Here is an 18,522-nt window from a genome sequence, read left to right on the forward strand (position 1 = left end):
TCCATTTCCTCACAAAGGTAATATAAATATATGATATTTAATAGCAATTGAATAAGCAAAAAGTATGACTTGTCTTAATATAATCCCTCTGTGAGGTATAATATACTTTCTTTGCATACTCAACTCATATATATATATGTTTCTTTTGTGATTTTCTTAATTGGGTCCTCTGATTCACTTTCAACTGCAATGTTTATCTCTTTTTTTCATTGGTTTTATATATCATCCTTTGTCTGTCATGTATGCCTCACAAAAATTTTTATCTCTTTTTGCTGTCTGCCTTTGAATTTGAAAATGATTTATGATACAATTCATCCAATCCCCATTGATTTGAAATGCTACCAGTGTTATATATTGATTCATATATATGCTCAGATCAGTTTATGAACATTTAAAAATAATACATCAACCTGTTCCTCTACCACTATTCTATTTTTAAGTTAACTTTGGTTCATATCAATATTATTTTTATGTTATTATTATTATTAACACCATTACTGTCATAGGTACTATTTCTTGATCATGACTCACATATTTCAGCATGCAATGCTTAATACTTTTACAAACTATATCTGATTTATTCTTTCAAACAGCTCTGTGAAATAGGTACAATTATTATATACATGTTTCAGCTAAGGAAACCGAGACATATTTATTATCTAGTAGAACTGAGATTAAAACTCGAGTTGTCCTGACACCAGACCTACAAACTGAAATTCAGAGCAATACTTTCTCTTTACTCATTTTCAAAGCAGTTTTCTGCCTATTCTCACATGACTTACTCTTGGAGATAAACTTTAAAATAACTTTATTAACCTTATAAAGCCAGTCTTTGAATCTATTTAGTAGACTTTTTATTGTGGTATAGCATACATATGTACATGAGCCATAAGTGAACAGATATGTGCAACCCACACCCAGACCAAGAAATTTATCAGCGCATCAGAGGCCCTATGGTGTCCTTTTCCACTTGTTACTACCCCCCACAGGTAAGCCCTGTCCTGACTTCCACATCACACATTAGTTTTTCTCAGTTTTGGGTTTTAAAGGAACTCATGCATTATGTTCCTTTATGTTTATGTTATCGAGGGTCTTTTCATGTTCCTTTTGGCTATATGTAGATCTTCTATTATGAAACATCTTTTATTTTTAAATTTTTATTTGTCTGAGTTGAAGCGACCTTTAATGTTATACTAGCATTTATTGAAAATACTCTGTCTCCATTGAATCACCTTGGAAACTTTCTCTAAAATCAATTAAGTATATAAAAACAGAGGTCTGTTTCTAAACCCTTTCTCCTGTTCCTTGGCCTATAAGTCTTTTATTTTGCTAATATCACACTGCCTTGATTATTTCAAGCTATATAGTAAGTCTGTTACATAAACGTTCACTTTTCTCTTTACTTTCAAAAATTGTTTTAATTATTCTAGGTCCCCTGTACTTCCACATACGTTTTAGAGCTAGCTTGTCAATTTCTAAAAAAAAAAAATGACTGGGATTCTGATTGGGGTTGCAATGAACTCATGGGTCACTATGGGAAGAGTATTGAATCCTATTGTCCACGAAACTGGTATATGTCTCTATTTACTTAGGTTTTCTGTAAATTCTCTCAGTATACACAAGCCTGACATATCCATTTTACTATGCTTTTACATCTGTGTATACTCAAGGGACTTCCTCAAAAAGGAGCTCTTTTGGAGGCACCTGAGTGGTTCAGTCAGTTAAGCATCTGACTCTGGGTTTTAGCTCAGGTCATGATCTCACTGTTCATGAGTTTGAGCCCTGTATGGGGGGGCTCCATGCTGTCAATGCAGGACTTGCTTGGGATTCTCTCTCTCCCTCTCTCTGCCCCCCCCCCCCCACTCACTCACTCATTCTCTTTCTCTCTCTCAAAATAAATAAACTTTTTAAAAAAAAAAAGTAGCTCTTTTTCATTGTATTTCTGGTGCCTTTGAAAACTGAGTCACTAGTGAGTATCTTTCTGTTTTATGCTTTCCTTTGGTCACCTTTTTTAACATGCCAGATAACTTTTAATTGAATGCTACCATGTTATTTTCCTCCAGAGATGTTTACCCTGTCCTTTGGTGGAAAATAGACTGATGGTGGATCACCTTAATCTGACTAGAAACAGGGTTGATATGAAGCAGAGTTGCAGTTCTTACAAAGTATCATCTACCTCTGGTTAAGCACACTCCTTAATTCAAGCTTTCCATGGATTCCCAACTGAGATCCTTGGGTATTTAATAAGTTCCCCTGCCCACAGCTTCACAACCTTTTGTGGTTTCTCATCTCCAATTTTTATCTTGTCAGCTCTGAGAGATTTAAAGACAACTGTTCTACACTCAAAAGTTTTATGCCTTGCTTACTATTCCCCTGACCTCTACTATTGAAGAATTTAGCAAATGCCTCAAGGAGAAACCAACAATTATGCTCATTTCAGTGAACTATCCTTTTCATTAGAATTTTGGCTCCCTAGGTATTGGCTGCATTGGCAGTCACAAAAGCATTTTTTTCTTCTCCTTAGATTTATGAGTTCACCAACAGTTCTGTTGAATACTTAACCACTCAGGAATGGGCACCTGGCTCCATGTTCCAATAATTAGCAAATGCCCTAAGGAATAATGTGGGTGCGTGCTGTATGTGAGCTACCCTCTCCATGATTCTCTTCACTCTGATTCTTGGAATTTCAGCCTCATTTCCCTCAGTAGTTAGGTGTCTTGTGTCTTTTTAAAAATTATTTAAAATTTTCTTCTCCTCCTTATTCTTCTTTTCCTATTTTGTTCTTTGTGGGAGACTGGTCTTATACACAAGCTACTGCATCACAGCCTGAGAGAAATTCTTTTTGTATGTGATTTGCCTTTCAAGACATTTGACCATTTTATTTATATCATCAAATTTATTGGCTTGAAGTAGTTCATATTATTCACTTATTATTTTTCAATGTTTGTAATGTCTAAATGATGCCTTCTTTTGTTCCTGATATTGGTAATTAGGGCATTCTCTCTTTCTTCTTGATCAGTCAAGCTAGAAGTTTTTCAGTTTTGTAGACCTCCAAAAACAAAACAAAACAAAACAAACTCCAAAAACAAACCAGCTTTTGGCTGCAGTGATTTACTGAATTTGTTCAGTTTTTAAACATTTGATTACCACTCTGTTATTTCTTTATTTCTACTTACCTTAAGCTTACTTTTCTTCTCTTCCTTTAACCTCCTAAAGAAGAAGATTAGATAAGTGTTTTGAGACTTTTCCTGTAAATGAATAAACAATTTAAAGGTATAAAATTCCCTCTAGGTGCTGATTTTTGATATATGACCTGCAATACCTATCTATATCTATCTATGCCTATATCTACATCTGTATCTATATCTTACACAGCTATGTTACACTCAACAATGCTCATGGAATAAAGTTTGCTTTAAATAGCCATATGTCTTTTGATATGTTCTGTTTTCATGTATATTTGAATTCAAAATAATTTCAATTTTTTGTGTAATTTCTTTCATCCATTGGTTGTTCAGAAGTGTATTATTTAAATTTCCAAATATGTAACTTCCAGATTTTTTTCTGTTGTTTTATCTCGAATATAATTATGATAAAAACAGGTTTTGTATAAACTTATTATTTTAAATTTATTGTGACTCCTATGGTCTAAACAATTACCTGTGTTCGTGAATGTTCCATGTATGCTGGAAGAGAGTGTAATCTTTTGTTGGGGATGGAATATTCTAGAAACATCAAGTAAGTTCAATTAATTAGTAATGTTCAATTAGTTTAGTAGTAATTTCTTCCATATGCTTGGTGAATTTCTTTCTGTTTGCTCTATCAGTTAATGAGAGACAACTATTGAAATCTCAGATATAGGGGGAGCCAAGATGGTTCCCTTCACATGGAAGTTTTGTGTGTGTCTCTCATTTGTGAAATACAGCCAGACCAACACTAAACCATCCAGAAAACTGATATGAGGATTAACACAACAACCTGCACAACCTGAAACACAGAATTCAGCAGGTACACAGCACGGAGAGGTGGACTTGGGGGAGAGAGAAGCCACGGAGGGCAGGGAGGTGCTCTTGTGTGTGGAAAGAGGACAGAGACAATGGCGAGAATACAGGAAAAGAACCACTCCCCAAAAGCAGCTGGAGAGAAAGTGGAAAATTGGAAACAGCCACAGGGACTAAACTAAAAAGGGAGAAAGAAGAAAGGAGAGGGGTTAAATTCCATTAAGACTGTAAACAAAGGGAGCGCAGAGTCTGCAGCTCTGCAGCTCGATACCTGGTGGTGCTCTGGTGGGAAGGGCAAATCCCCAGGAGCTGAATGGGATCTGGGAGGGTCTTGGGCCACATGGGGAGAAGCGGCTCCACTGCTGGAACGACATTTGGTAGAGACTGTTGAGGCCACCTGGTCCCAGCAGACCCCAGAGAACAGCCACATTCACTGGTGCTGGAACAAGGTCCTTAAGGGTGAAGTCTGGTGCCAGATGTGTGTTGTGATTTTGTGATTTTCCATAATCCTGAAACACTGCTGCTATACTATCTCATGAACTTTTCCTGGGGCAGGCTGGCACTGGCTGCAGTCTCTGGGCATGGGCAGCAGCATAGTCCTTCAAAGGTTCTTGGGTGCGGCCAGCATTTGGCCATTGCTTGGTGAGACCCTCTGCAGAGGGGCGGAATGGGTCAAAGCTGCAGTCCCTCAGAAGTAAGGGGCTGGGGAAAACAGCTGTATCTGAGACAAAAGTCGGGAGAGAGGTATTAACTGGGGCTTGATCATGGACAGTGTAAAAGCAGAGAGTGGACTAAAGCTGAAGACAAAGGACAGGTGCACAATTGCTGATGGGAGAGAACAGAGTTCCGATACTAGAGACTGGGTAGCTGAATGACGCCATTTTCACTACTCCTGCACATGAGCATTTGCACCTACAAGCGCCACAACAATCCACCCCAGTAGGCTAGTAGCACCATCTAGTGGAGAAGGGAGCCATTACACTAAGCCCCGCCCAACTGGGCCAACCTTGCTCTTCAAGAACAGAATCTCACTGCCTGCTTAGTTTATGGACTATAAAGTGCTTCATAGTCTGACTTGTAGGTGGAAATGAAGTAATTTCAGTCCTATTTCAGTCTGTTAGCAGGTCCATCTATTCAATTTTCTTTCTTTTTTTCCTCTTTTTTTCTTTTCTTTTTCTTGAATAAAGAGAAAAAAATCATTTTTATTTTCAATTTTTGTTAAAAATATTTTTACTTTTTTTTACTATATTTTTTACTGTTGTGTAAATTTTTTCAAATTCTATTTTTCTTCCATCATTTTATTTTAGTCTACTTCAGTGTATTCATTTTTTCAAATTTTGAAACAATTTCCTTTTTTCTTTTTTCTTTTTCATTTCTTTCTCTTTAATACAGAAAGAAAAAAGTCATCTTTATTTTTAATTTTTATTAAAAATATTTTTCTTTAATTTTTTTCTACTATATTTTTTACTTTTGTGTAAATTTTTTCAAATTCTAGTTTACTTCCATCATTTCATTTTAGTCTACTTTAGTGTATTCATTTTTTCAAATTTTTCAAACGATTTCCTTTCTTTTTCTTCTTTCCCCTTTTTTCTCTAATCTATCAAGCCACTTTCACCACCCAGACAAAAACACACCTAGGATCTAGTATCATTTATCCGATTGTTGTGTGTGTGTGTTTTTAATTTTTTGATTTTAATATTAATTTTAATTTTTTTAAATTTTAATTTAAATTTTTCTACCTCATTAATTCCTTTTCTCCCTTCAAAATTACAAAATGAAGGAATTCACCCCAAAAGAAAGAGCAGAAAGAAACGACAGCCAAGGACTTAACCAATACAGATACAAGCAAGATGTCTGAACCAGAATTTAGAATCATGATAATAAGAATACTAGCTGGAGTCGAAAATAGATTAGAATCCCTTTCTGTGGAGATAAGAGAAGTAAATATGAGTCAGGATGAAATAAAAAATGCTATAAGTGAGCTGCAATCACGAATGGATGCTGCCGTGGCAAGGATGGATGAGGCAGAACAGAGAATCAGTGATATAGAGGACAAACTTATGGAGAATAATGAAGCAGAAAAAAAGAGCGAGACTAAGGCAAAAGAGCACTATTTAAGAATTAGAGAAGTCAGTGGCTCATTAAAAGGAACATCAGAATCATAGGGATCCCAGAAGAGGAAGAGCGAGAAATAGGGGTAGAAGGGTTATGTGAGCAAGTCATAGTGGAAAACTTTACTAACCTGGGGAAAGACACAGACATCAAAATCCAGGAAGCACAGAGGTCTACTAGATTCAACAAAAACTGACCATCAACAAGGCATATCATAATAAAATTCACAAAATACTCAGGCAAGGAGAGAATCATGAAAGCAGCAAGGGAAAAAAAAAAGTCCTTAACCTACAAGGGAAGACAGATCAGGTTTGCAGCAGACCTAGCCACAGAAACTTGGCAGGCTAGAAAGAAGTGGCAGGGTATATTCAATGTGCTGAATCAGAAAAATATGCAGCCAAGAATTCTTTATCCAGCAAGGCTGTCATTAAAAATAGAAGGAGAGATAAAAAGTTTCCCAGACAAACAAATATTAAAGGAGTTTGTGACCACTAAACCAGCCCTGCAAGAAATTTTAAGGAGGACTCTCTGAGGGGAGAAAAGATGAAAATACAAATAAATAAATAAATAAATAAATACCAAATGCGACAAAGATTAGAAAGGACCAGAGAACACCACCAGAAACTCCAACTCTACAAGCAACATAATGGCAATGAATTCATATCTTTCAATACTTACTCTAAATGTCAGTGGACTCAATGCTCCAATCAAAAGACATAGGGTAACAGAATGGATAAGAAAACAAGATCCATCTATATGCTCTTTACAAGAGACCCACTTTAGACCTAAAGACACCTTCAGATTGAAAGTAAGGGTTGGAGAACCATCTATCATGCTAATGGTCAACAAAAGAAAGCCAGAATAGGCCTACTTATATAAGACAATCTAGACTTTAAAATAGACTATATCAAGAAATGCAGAAGGGTATTATATCATAATTAAGGGGTCTATCCACGAAGAAGACCTAACAATTGTAAACATTTATGCACCAAATGTGAAGCACCCAAATATATAAATCAATTAATCATAAATATAAAGAAACTCATTGATGGTAATACCATAATAGTAGGAGACTTCAACATCTCACTCACAGCAATGGACAGATCATGTAATCAAAAAATCCACAAGGAAACAATGGCTTTGAATGACACACTGGACCAAATGGACTTAACAGATATATTCAGAACATTTCTCCTAAAGCAGCAGAATATACATTCTTCTCGAGTGCACATGGAACGTTCTGCAGAACAGACCACATACTGGGACACAAATCAGCCCTCAGCAAGTACAAAAAGACCAAGATTATCCCGTGCATATTTTCAGACCACAATGCTATGAAACTCGAAATCAACCACAAGAAAAATTTGGAAACGTAAAAATACATGGAGACTGAAGAATATCCTACTAAAGATTGAATGGGCCAACCAAGAAGTTAAAGAGGAAATTAAAAAGTATATGGAATCCAATGAAAATGATAACACCACAACCCAAACCTGTGGGGTGCAGCAAAGGTGGTCATAAGAGGAAAGTATATAGCAATCCAGGCCTTCCTAAAGAAGGAAGAAGGATCTCAGATACACAAGCTAACCTTATGCCTTAAAGAGCTGGAAAAAGAACAGCAACCAAAAATCCAAACCAGCAGAAGACAGGAAATAATAAAGATTAGAGCAGAAATTAATGCTATCGAAACCAAAAAACAGTAGAACAGATCAATAAAACCAGAAGCTGGTTCTTTGAAAGAATTACCTAAATTGATAAACCACTAGCCAGTTTGATCAAAAAGAAAAAGGAAAGGACCCAAAAAAATAGTCAAGAATGAAGGAGGAGAGATCACAACCAACACAACAGAAATAAAAACAATGATAAGAGAATATTATGAGCAATTATATGCCAATAAAATGGGCAATCTGGAAGAAATGGACAAATTCCTAGAAATATATATACTACCAAAACTGAAACAGGAAGAAATGGAAAATTTGAACAGACCCATGACCAGTAAGGAAATCGAATTAGTAGTTAAAAATCTCCCAATATTAGTAATCAAAAATCTCACAAAAAACAAGACTCCAGGGCCAGATGGCTTTCCAGGGGAATTCTACCAAACATTTAAGGAAGAGTTAACGCCTATAGTATTGAAGCTTTTCCAAAAAATAGAAATGGAAGGAACACTTCCAAACTCATTCTATGAAGCCAGCATTACCTTGATTCCAAAACCAGATAGAGACCCCACTAAAAAGGAGCCCAATTTCCCTGATGAACATGGATGCAAAAATCCTCAACAAGATATTAGTCAACTGGCTCCAACAATACATTAAAAAAATTATTCACCACGACCAAGTGGGATTTATACCTGGGATGCAGGGCTCGTTCAATATCTGCAAAACAATTAACGTGATTCATCACATCAATAAAAGAAAGGATAAGAACTACATGATCCTCTCAATAGATGCAGAGAAAGCATTTGACAAAATACAGCATCCTTTCTTGGTAAAAACCCTCAAGAAAGTAGGGATAGAAGGATCATACCTCAAGATCATAAAAGCCATATATGAACGACCCAACGCTAATATCATCCCCAATGGGGAAAACTGAGAGCTTTCTCCCTAAGGTCAAGAACAAGACAGGGATGTCCACTCTCGCCACTGTTATTCAACATAGTATTGGAAGTCTTAGCCTCTGCAATCAGACAACACAAAGAAATAAAAGGCATCCAAATTGGCCAAGAGGAGGTCAAACTTTCACTCTTCACAGATGACATGATACCCTATATGGAAAACCCTAAAGAATCCACCAAAAAACTGCTAGAACTGATTCATGAATTCAACAAAGTGCAGGATATAAAATCCATGCACAGAAATCAGTTGCATCCCTATACATCAACAATGAAGCAACAGAAAGAGAAATCAAGGAACCAATCCCATTTACACTTGCTCCAAAAACCATAAAATACCTAGGAATAAATCTAACCAAAGAGGTGAAAAATCTATATACTGAAAACTATAGAAATCTTATGAAAGAAATTGAAGAAGACACAAAAAAATGGAAAAAGATTTCATGCTCCTGGATACAAAGAACAAATATTGTTAAAATGTCAACACTACCCAAAGCAATCTACATATTCAATGCAATCCCTATCAAAATAACACCAGCATTCTTCACAGAGCTAGAACAAATAATCCTAAAATTTGTTTGGAACCAGAGAAGACCCCGAATAGCCAAAGCAATTTTGAAAAAGAAAACCAAAGCAGGAGGCATCACAATCCCAGACTTCAAGCTATACTACAAAGCTGTAATCATCAAGACAGTATGGTACTGGCACAAGAACAGACACTCAGGTCAATGGAACACAATAGAGAACCCAGAAAGGGACCCACAAATGTATGGCCAACTAATCTTTGACAAAGCAGGAAAGAATATCCAATGGAATAAAGACAGTCTCCAGCAAGTAATGCTGGGAAAACTGGACAGTGACATGCAGAAGAATGAACCTGGACCACTTTCTTATGCCATACACAAAAATAAACTCAAAATGGATGAAAGACCTAAATGTAAGACAGGAAGCCATCAAAATCCTTGAGGAGAAAGCAGGCAAAAAAACTCTTTGATCTTGGCTGCAACAACAGATTTCTCCTTGATTTCTCTTTCTGTTACTTGTAACTCAACACGTCTCCAGAGGCAAGGCAAACAAAAGCAAAAATGAACTACTGGGATTTCATCAAAATAAAAAACTTCTGCACAACAAAGGAAACAATCAGCAAAACTAAAAGGCAACCAACAGAGTGGGAGAAGATATTTGCAAATGACATTTCAGATAAAGGGTTAGTGTCCAAAATCTATAAAGAACTTATCAAACTCAACACCCAAAAAACAAATAATCCAGTAAAGAAATGGACAAAAGACATGAATAGACACTTCTCCAAAGAAGACATCCAGATGGCCAATCGACACATGAAAAAATGCTCAAATCACTCATCATCGGGAAAATACAAACCAAAACCACAATGAGATACCACCTCACACCTGTCAGAATGGCTAACATTAACATCTCAGGCAACAACAGATGTTGGTGAGGTTGCAGAGAAAGAGATCTCTTTTGCATTCTTGGTGGGAATGCAAGCTGGTGCAGCCACTCTGGAAAACAGTATGGAGGTTCCTCAAAAAATTAAAAATAGAACTACCCTACGACCCAGTAATGGCACTACTAGGCATTTATCCATGGGATAGAGGTGTGCTGTTTCGAAGGGACACATGCACCTCCATGTTTATAGCAGCACTATCCACAATAGCCAGAGTATGGGAAGAGTCCAAATGTCCATTGATGGGTGAATGGATAAAGAAGATGTGGTATATGTGTATACAATGGAGTATTACTTGGCAATCAAAAAGAATGAAATCTTGCCATTTACAATGACGTGGATGGAACTGGAGGGTATTATGCTAAGTGAAATTAGTCCATCAGAGAAAGACAAATATCATACGACTTCACTCATATGAGGACTTTAAGAGACAGAAGAGATGAACATAAGGGAAGGGAAACAAAAATGATATAAAAATAGGGAGGGGACAAGCATAAGCTACTCATAAATATGGAGAAAAAACAGAGGGTTACTGGAGGGGATGTGGGAGGGGCAATGGGCTAAATGGGTAAGGGTCATTAAGGAATCCACTCCTGAAATCATTGTTGCACTATATGCTAACTAATTTGGATGTAAATTAAAAAAAATAAAATTAAAAAAAAGAAATCTCAGATATAATGTTTGTCTATTTCTCCTTTAAAGTTTGCCAGTTTTTGCTTCATGCAGTTTGTAGTCTTTTTGTTAAACATCTATAAATAATATATTTTTATATTTTTATTGTAGTCCTTTCATTGTTATAAAGTATCTCTCCTTTTGTCTAGAAATATATTTGTTTTAATGTCTACTTTGAGAGTAATATAACTACTATAGATTTCTTACACTTACTGCATGCAAGATTACTATATCTGTAAATTTAATTTCCACTTATTTGTGTCCTTGTATTTAAAGAGTATCTCTTGTAGACAGCATATAGTTGAATCTCACATTTGTATTGAATTTGGCAATCTAGGTTTTGATTGGAATATTTAATTCATTTACACTTAATGTAATTATTAAAATAGTTGGAATTAGGTCTAACAGTTTTATTATTTGTTTTCAAGTATTCCTTGTTTTGTTCTTCATCCCTTTTTGTTAAGCAAATATTTTCTAGTATACCATTTGAAATCCACAACCGAATTTTGGCTACATTTCCTTTCATTTTTATTCTTGCTTGATCTAGAAATTACAATATATCTATTTAAATGATCACAATCTACTTAAAATTAATACTGGATTTCTTCTGGCTAAAACAAAAAATAGATTATTCCGGCCACAGTACATTTCTGATTACCCCCTTCTAGCCTATGGAGTATTTTGCCATATATGTTGCCATATGAATAGATAGGTAAATCAATAGAGATAATACCTGTGTTACCTATAAAACCTATCCATATACCTAAATTATCTATAACACCTATCTGTAGCTCTCTATACACATATCTACATCTATATCTGTATATTTACACAGGTATGTTACACTCAACAATGCTCATGATACAATTTTTGCCTTAAATAGCCATGCATCTTTAAAGGAATCAAGTATGATGACCGTGGAGATGCATTGATTTGATCTCCTTTAAAACTACATGCCGAGGGGAGCATAGTTAACTGACACCTTCCAGTGATGTTCCCATGAACACTGAGGTCATGCCTCCCCCAGGCTTCTCATAACCAGTGACTGAGCAAGCTAGAAAAATTAGTGTTGGTGCATTTCTGCCCAAGGAGGGATTACTCTGACAGGCAGCCTGGCTGAAATTTTCTCAGAAATGTACTGCGGGCCGAGCTTTTTCAATCCATCTTTTGTTAATGTAATTATTATGTTACATTTCCATCCATCTTTTGTTCTCTTTATTCATAGATGCTGGAGCTGCACTACAGTCTCAAGGCTCTCTGCCTACTCAACTTCTCTCCTTATTAATTCTTCATAAACATTTCCTTAAAATAATCGATCACATCTTAACCCATCGAGATATCTAATTCTTGGATGATTTAAACTGCCATAAGAAGAAAAATATATATAGACATACTTTTACCATTTCCAGCGTTCTTCATTCCTTCCTATGTACACAAGTCACTATCTGATAGAATTTCTTTTCAACCTGGAAGATTTCTCCTAACATTTCCTTAAATTGTGTACGATAGCAATGAATTCTGTCAGTTTTTGTTTATCTGAGAGTGTCTTTATAACATCTTTTTTTTTCTTTCAACGCTTTAAATATTTGAATCCAATATCTTCTGACTTTCATTGTTTCTGATGATAATTCAGCTGTTAATCACCATTGTGTCTCTGCTTGTAATGTGTTGTTTTTATTTTTGCTGCTTGCAATTTTTCTCTTTTTTTTGACTTTTAGTATTTTTACTGTGATTTACTTACATGTTTCATTTTGTTTTGTTTTTCATCTGTATACTTCTTGGGGGTTGTTGAGATCCCTGGATCTGTAAATTAATGTGTTTTCTTCTACAGTTTGGGGAAATTTTGACCATTATATCTTCAACTATTTTTCTGCCCCATGCTGTCTTCTCATTCTGGGAGTTCATTTGTTGGACTGCTCAATACTGACCATAGGTCTCTGAGGCTTTTTATATATTTTTCCATGTTTCTCTTCTCTGATATTTTGATTGGACACTTTCTATTGATCTTTCTTCACATTTACTGATTCTTTCTTCTGCCATCTCAAATCTATCATCAAGCCTATTTAATGATTTATGTTTTCATCTTAGTTGTTGTATTTTCAGATCTAGATTTTTTAAAAATTCCTTTTCATAGTTTTGATTTCTCTATTCACCCATTAATACCACATTTCCTTTTAATTCTTCAAATTTATTTCCTTTTTTAAAAAAATTAATGTTTATTTTTGAGAGAGAGACACAGAGCACGAGCAAGAGAGGGGCAGAGAGAGAGAGGGAGACACACAATCAGAATCAGGCTCCGGGCTCTGAGCTATCAGCACAGAGCCTGATGGCGGGGCTCAAACCCACGGACCACAAGATCATGACCTCAGCTGAAGTCGAATGCTTATCGGACTGAGCCACCCAGGAGCCCCAAACTTATTTCCCCTTAAATCTTTGCATGCATTTATATTAGTCGTGCTGATGATTTTGCCTGCAACAATCCAGAAGTTGAATGCACTCAGAGTCAGTTTCCATTGACTGGGTTTTATGGCTTTGTTTGTTTTCTTACATATTGCTCATACTTTTTGGGTTTTTGCATTTTTGGTAATTTTTGGTTGAAAAGTTGGTTATAGGGATTGTGGAATCTGTCGTGTTCTTCTGAGTATTGTCAGTTTGAATCCACACTTAACTTGGCTGTTCTCACACTGAGTGCTCTCTCCCTGTGGTTGCAGCAACTCTTATCTTTTTTCAGGGTCTTTGGCCTCAGGCTATTGCTTTTTTAGACACGGAGCTCCTTAGTGGTCAGCGGAAGTTTGGGGCAGACTTCATACCTAGCTTTTTAGGGGCTCAGTGCTCTCTGTGGTTTTCATGAGTTAAGGCTTCTCCCTTACTTTTCTGCTTCCTGAAACAGTTTTCATTCATGCCTCTAACACGTCCAGCCGAGAAGGCTTCCACTTTCCTATAACTGGAGCTCTGTATGGGCTGTGCAGCACTGGTAGGTAAGAAAGCCGTGGCATCACAGTTCTTTTGTGGCTCAGTGGCAGTCTCTAGGTATAACCTCTTCCCCCATTCTGAGCTGCTGTGTACTGTTTTGTAGTGTCTCCAAATGGTGGTGGTTATTCATTTTGTCCAGTTTTTATCATTATTATCTGTCTAAGAAACCACCTATCCTCATCATGTGGCTATTACTGGCAGTCATGGTCCTGATTTCTTTATTTTTTAAAGTTTATTTATTCTGAGAGAGAGAGGAGAATGCCAGAGAGACTCCGCACTGCCAGCGTGGAGCCTGATGCAGGGCTGGACCTCAAAAACCCTGAAATCATGACCTAAGCCAAATCAAGAGTCTGACCCTCAACCAACGGAGCCACCCAGGTGCCCCATTCGGTACTGATTGAATAGCATTTTCTTCATGCTGGCTTCCATTTCTAAGTGTAGATAAAATTATATATTATATTTCTCACATTTTGGAATAAGTATAGTTTTTATTGCAAGTTCATAAAATATATTAAAAAGCATCCCTCCATGTTTAGGCACTTAGGACGTCTAGAAGTTACATAGGAACTGGGTTTCTTAAAGATTTAGAAATCTTTCCATTAAAAAGTCTGAGCTCTGCACTGTCTCTATATTGCTTGGATGATTTGCACATTTTGCCTATGATCACTATGCGTTTCAGACTTTCAACATATGCTTCCATCAACCTTGATAATTTGTATTTATTTAGAGAATAATGTTCTAGATATTTTAGAGTATATTGGCAAAGAGTTCCACATCATATTATTTCAGCCATTTAAATGGCTCCTCTCTATCCAGAGTTATAAGTTCTTTCTGTTTCCTGGCATGGCATCGAGTTTTCCTTGTTTTCTATTACTCTCATTTAAGGTGGCTATTTATAGATCAGCCCTGTTCTTTAGGCTCTGAGCACCTTGAAGTCAGGAATTAGGCTTTGCTCACCTGTGTCTAAGCCACCAGCTACAGTGCCTTTCACACTGTAGGACTTAACTGTGTGCTCAAGTGAACTGCACAGACTTTGGGTTATTTATGGAGAAACTATCCATTAAGCTGAAATCCAAGAGTTTATTTTACGAATGGCAAAGCGAGAAGAGAGTCGACTTGTCCAAGTTTACACAGCAAATTGGTGGCAGAGCAGACGTCTTCCCAACAAACCATGCCGTCTTGCTAAAATGGATTGAACCTAAGACAGCCTCAATTACCATCTGTCCTGCACATATATATTAAAGTAAAATATGTACTGATTCCAAAGCAAGTTGAAGCTCTAAAATTGTGAAAGTCTTTGCATGAGTATTCTGCTTCGTAAGATCTGTTTTGGTTATTAATGACATCTAAATTAGGGCCTCTTGTTCGTGGTGTTGTGTCATCCCAGGAACATGTCAATGTGTGATGGATGTGGCTAATTTAGCGATTCTTTGCAACTTTATAGAGAATCATCCTGCCAGTTTTTGGCAAGAAGGCTTGCTTTATTAAACTTGGAATCCACCATCCAGGATAAATAATGTCTATGTCTGTCCCATTTTAGGTATGTGTTGCAATCAAAGGTAATACATAAGCTGTCTTTTTTTCCCTCTCTCTCTCTCAGCCATATTTGTTTGTTTTTATACAAAAATAAACAGATATTAAAGAAACGATTAGACTAGAAGTCAGCAGACCTGGGTTCTTGCCCAAACTCGGCCATGAAGTTGCTGATGACTTCTAGGGATCACAGATTCCTTATCTTTAAATGAAGCACTTAAATAAGTACACACAATCCGAACATACCTCAGAGGTGCTTTAGAGGGCTCTACTTAATGGATGAGGCCAGAAAAGCTTTCAGAAGCCTTATCTTTGCCTAACCCCAGAAAATAAAAGGGAAGCCCATTTTTTTTTGAGGGAAGCTTTTGCTTTCGAATCTGCCATTAATCAGAAAGTCAAAAATAGCATCCCTGTTGCAACAGAAGCCATCTCCCAAACATTTCACAAGGGAGCTACCACAAAAGTGTTTTAAATGTCCAAATGACTGAGAAATCACTTTCAACACTTTTAAGATTGTGGCTATCAGGAAGCATAAGATAAAGCTGTATAGGGGAGATGGCATTTGAGATGGTCCTTGAGGAGCAAACAAGATTTTTTTTAATGTTTATTTATTTTCGAGAGAGAGAGAGAGAGGGTGAGCAGGGGAGGGGCAGAGAGAGAAAGGTGGACAGAGGATCGGAAGCAGGCTCTGTGCTGACAGCAGAGAGCCGATGCAGGGCTTGAACTCAGGAACCGTGAAATCATGACGTAGGCTGAAATCAGACGCTTAACTGACTGAGCCACCCAGGCACCCCAGGAGCAAGTAAGATTTTTTACATCCATTTATTAGTCCATTAACTTTTCTAATGTTTCATTTATTCACTATGTACACATTGAGATCTTACTGGGTACCCGGCACGATGCTATTGTATGCACTAGTGGGAATTATGGAGCTTACAGTCTACAGAAGACATAGCTATGAATCAAATAATTGCGTATGTATGTTATTACAAATAACTATAGCCGTTATGTAATAAGAAAAGTACAGTGTGAATTGACAGAACTCGGTGGGGATGGTGAAGGATGATCGGGGAAGGCTTACTGCCTTCGTGAAGCGATACCTGGGCTGACATCTGCATTAACTGGGTTAAGGGGTGGGGGGGAGTGAGGGAGAGGAAGGGTCCTGAAGAGAGAGGGAGCGTGGTTCCCTTATGGAATGGAAACGAGGTCAGTGAGGCTGGAGCTGAGAGTCAAGAGGGGACGCAGGAAAAGGATATTCTGCACTAAGAAAACAGATCTAGAAAAGAGCATCCCTTGTCCTGAGAATTAGCGGTAATTGCATTTGGTACGGGCTTTCAATACCTGAGGAGGAAAAATACCTACTTGAAGGAAAAGTAGGTTGAGTTTGTATTGCAGAGGGGTTGAGTTGACAAGTTAAATAATCTGGGCTAAGGTACTATGTGTTAAAGAGAGACTCAGAAAAGTTATTGACCTTGGAGCCTGCTTTTATAACTTTTGTTGCCAGATGAGGAGATTAAAAAAAAAAAAAAAAAAAAGGAAAGGATTTAAGAAAAAAAGTCACTTGTAAGGGCTACGATGTGCACGGACAGCCGGATAACTATCTGCACTGACATTACCACCCATTTCGTGGGTCCTTTTATGTGGCTACTCGCAAAATGTGTGAGGAATGGAAGCCTTGACTCGCCCTTTTCATCACTGATGCCGTTTGTTGTTGCTTTCTGCCTTTTTTTCTTCCTTGAGGTGTCACCCCAGCAGGACAAAATGACATAGGGAAAAATTAAAGCATCTCTTCTTCATAGTCGGGTTATAGTAACAGATGGTCATGTTCGCTCGGCAAAGACAAATAGCTCAAGTGATAAACGCCGCAGGTTTGAGAGGTGGAGGAGAAAGGTTTTTGCCAGGATCCCCATTCGTAGCTGGCTCTGGAAAGAGAGCAATCTGCTTTTATAGGTTCCAGCCCCCACCAGGGAGGGGCAGTGGAATTCCAGTGCTGGAAGGAAGGTGGCACCAAAAGAGAGGGGAGGAGGCTGCCGGGATACACGGTTCATCACCCCGCGGAAGGAGGGTTCCCGCTCACCCCCACTCAGCTCCTCCGTCTAATCTCCCACCAAGTCCTGTCAGGGGCATTTCCTAAGTTTCTGTCTGTCTCTCGCCTCTTCCACCATTTATTCGGGCCTCCGTTATCTCTTGCCTATGTTACTTTAAAAAAAAAAAAATTTGGGGGCGCCTGGGTGGCGCAGTCGGTTAAGCGTCCGACTTCAGCCAGGTCACGATCTCGCGGTCCGTGAGTTCGAGCCCCGCGTGGGGCTCTGGGGCTGATGGCTCGGAGCCTGGAGCCTGCTTCCGATTCTGTGTCTCCCTCTCTCTCTGCCCCTCCCCCGTTCATGCTCTGTCTCTCTCTGTCCCAAAAAAATAAATAAACGTTGAAAAAAAAAATTTTTTTTAAATAAAAAAAAAATTTTTTTTTAATTTTCCCGGTTCTTTATTGCCTTCATTTCAGTACTGAAATGTTCAAGACAATATCCACAGGATTTAAGTAAGCACAAGATGAACCGCGAAACCTAAATTATATATTTTTCTAAATCTGTTCTAAAGACAATACTTCTTGTTCAGCTTTATTGAGGTATAATTGACAAAATTGCAAGATAATTAAATGTACGTTGTGATGATTTGATATACCTATGCATCGTGAAAGATCCCCCCATTTACTAGCACAGCCATCACCTCACATATTTACCTTTTTTGTGTGTGAGCACATTTAAGTTCTACTCAGCACATTTCAATATGCAATACAATTATCCACTATAGCCATACATTATACATTAGATATTCAGACCTCATTCATCTTATACCCGTACCCTTTTACCTCTCTATTTCTCCAACCTCCAGCCCCTGGCAACAACTTTCTACTACATTCTACTGTTTCTGTGAATTGTACTCATTTTTTTCTAGATTCCATGTGTAACTGATACCACGCAGTATTGACCTTTCTCTGTCTGGCTTATTTCACTTATCATCCATGCCCTCAAATTCCATCCATGTTGTTGCAGATGGCAGGATTTCCTTATTTCTCATGACTGGATAATACTCCATTATGACGAATATTCCATATGATATGTGTTCATATATATATATATATATATATATATGCAGTT

General features: G+C 37.4%; 1 long non-coding RNA gene across 9 annotated transcripts in view; it reads right to left on the bottom strand.

Annotated features, from left to right (window-relative positions):
* LOC109493943 overlaps window positions 1-18,522 on the bottom strand; it is a 53,751-nt gene that overhangs the window by 21,968 nt on the left and 13,261 nt on the right. For 7 of the 9 annotated variants that reach the window (XR_006588817.1, XR_006588816.1, XR_006588821.1 and 4 more), the window contains exon 4: window positions 3,177-3,210. The exons of 1 other annotated variant lie outside the window; for it this stretch is intronic. This is a non-coding gene — a long non-coding RNA (uncharacterized LOC109493943). Of the gene's footprint in view, window positions 1-3,176; window positions 3,249-18,522 lie in introns of all 9 variants that reach the window. One more of the 9 variants, XR_006588820.1, reaches the window with a different exon arrangement.

The sequence above is a fragment of the Felis catus genome, chromosome D4, assembly GCF_018350175.1.
Source record: "Felis catus isolate Fca126 chromosome D4, F.catus_Fca126_mat1.0, whole genome shotgun sequence".
Taxonomy (NCBI): domain Eukaryota; kingdom Metazoa; phylum Chordata; class Mammalia; order Carnivora; family Felidae; genus Felis; species Felis catus.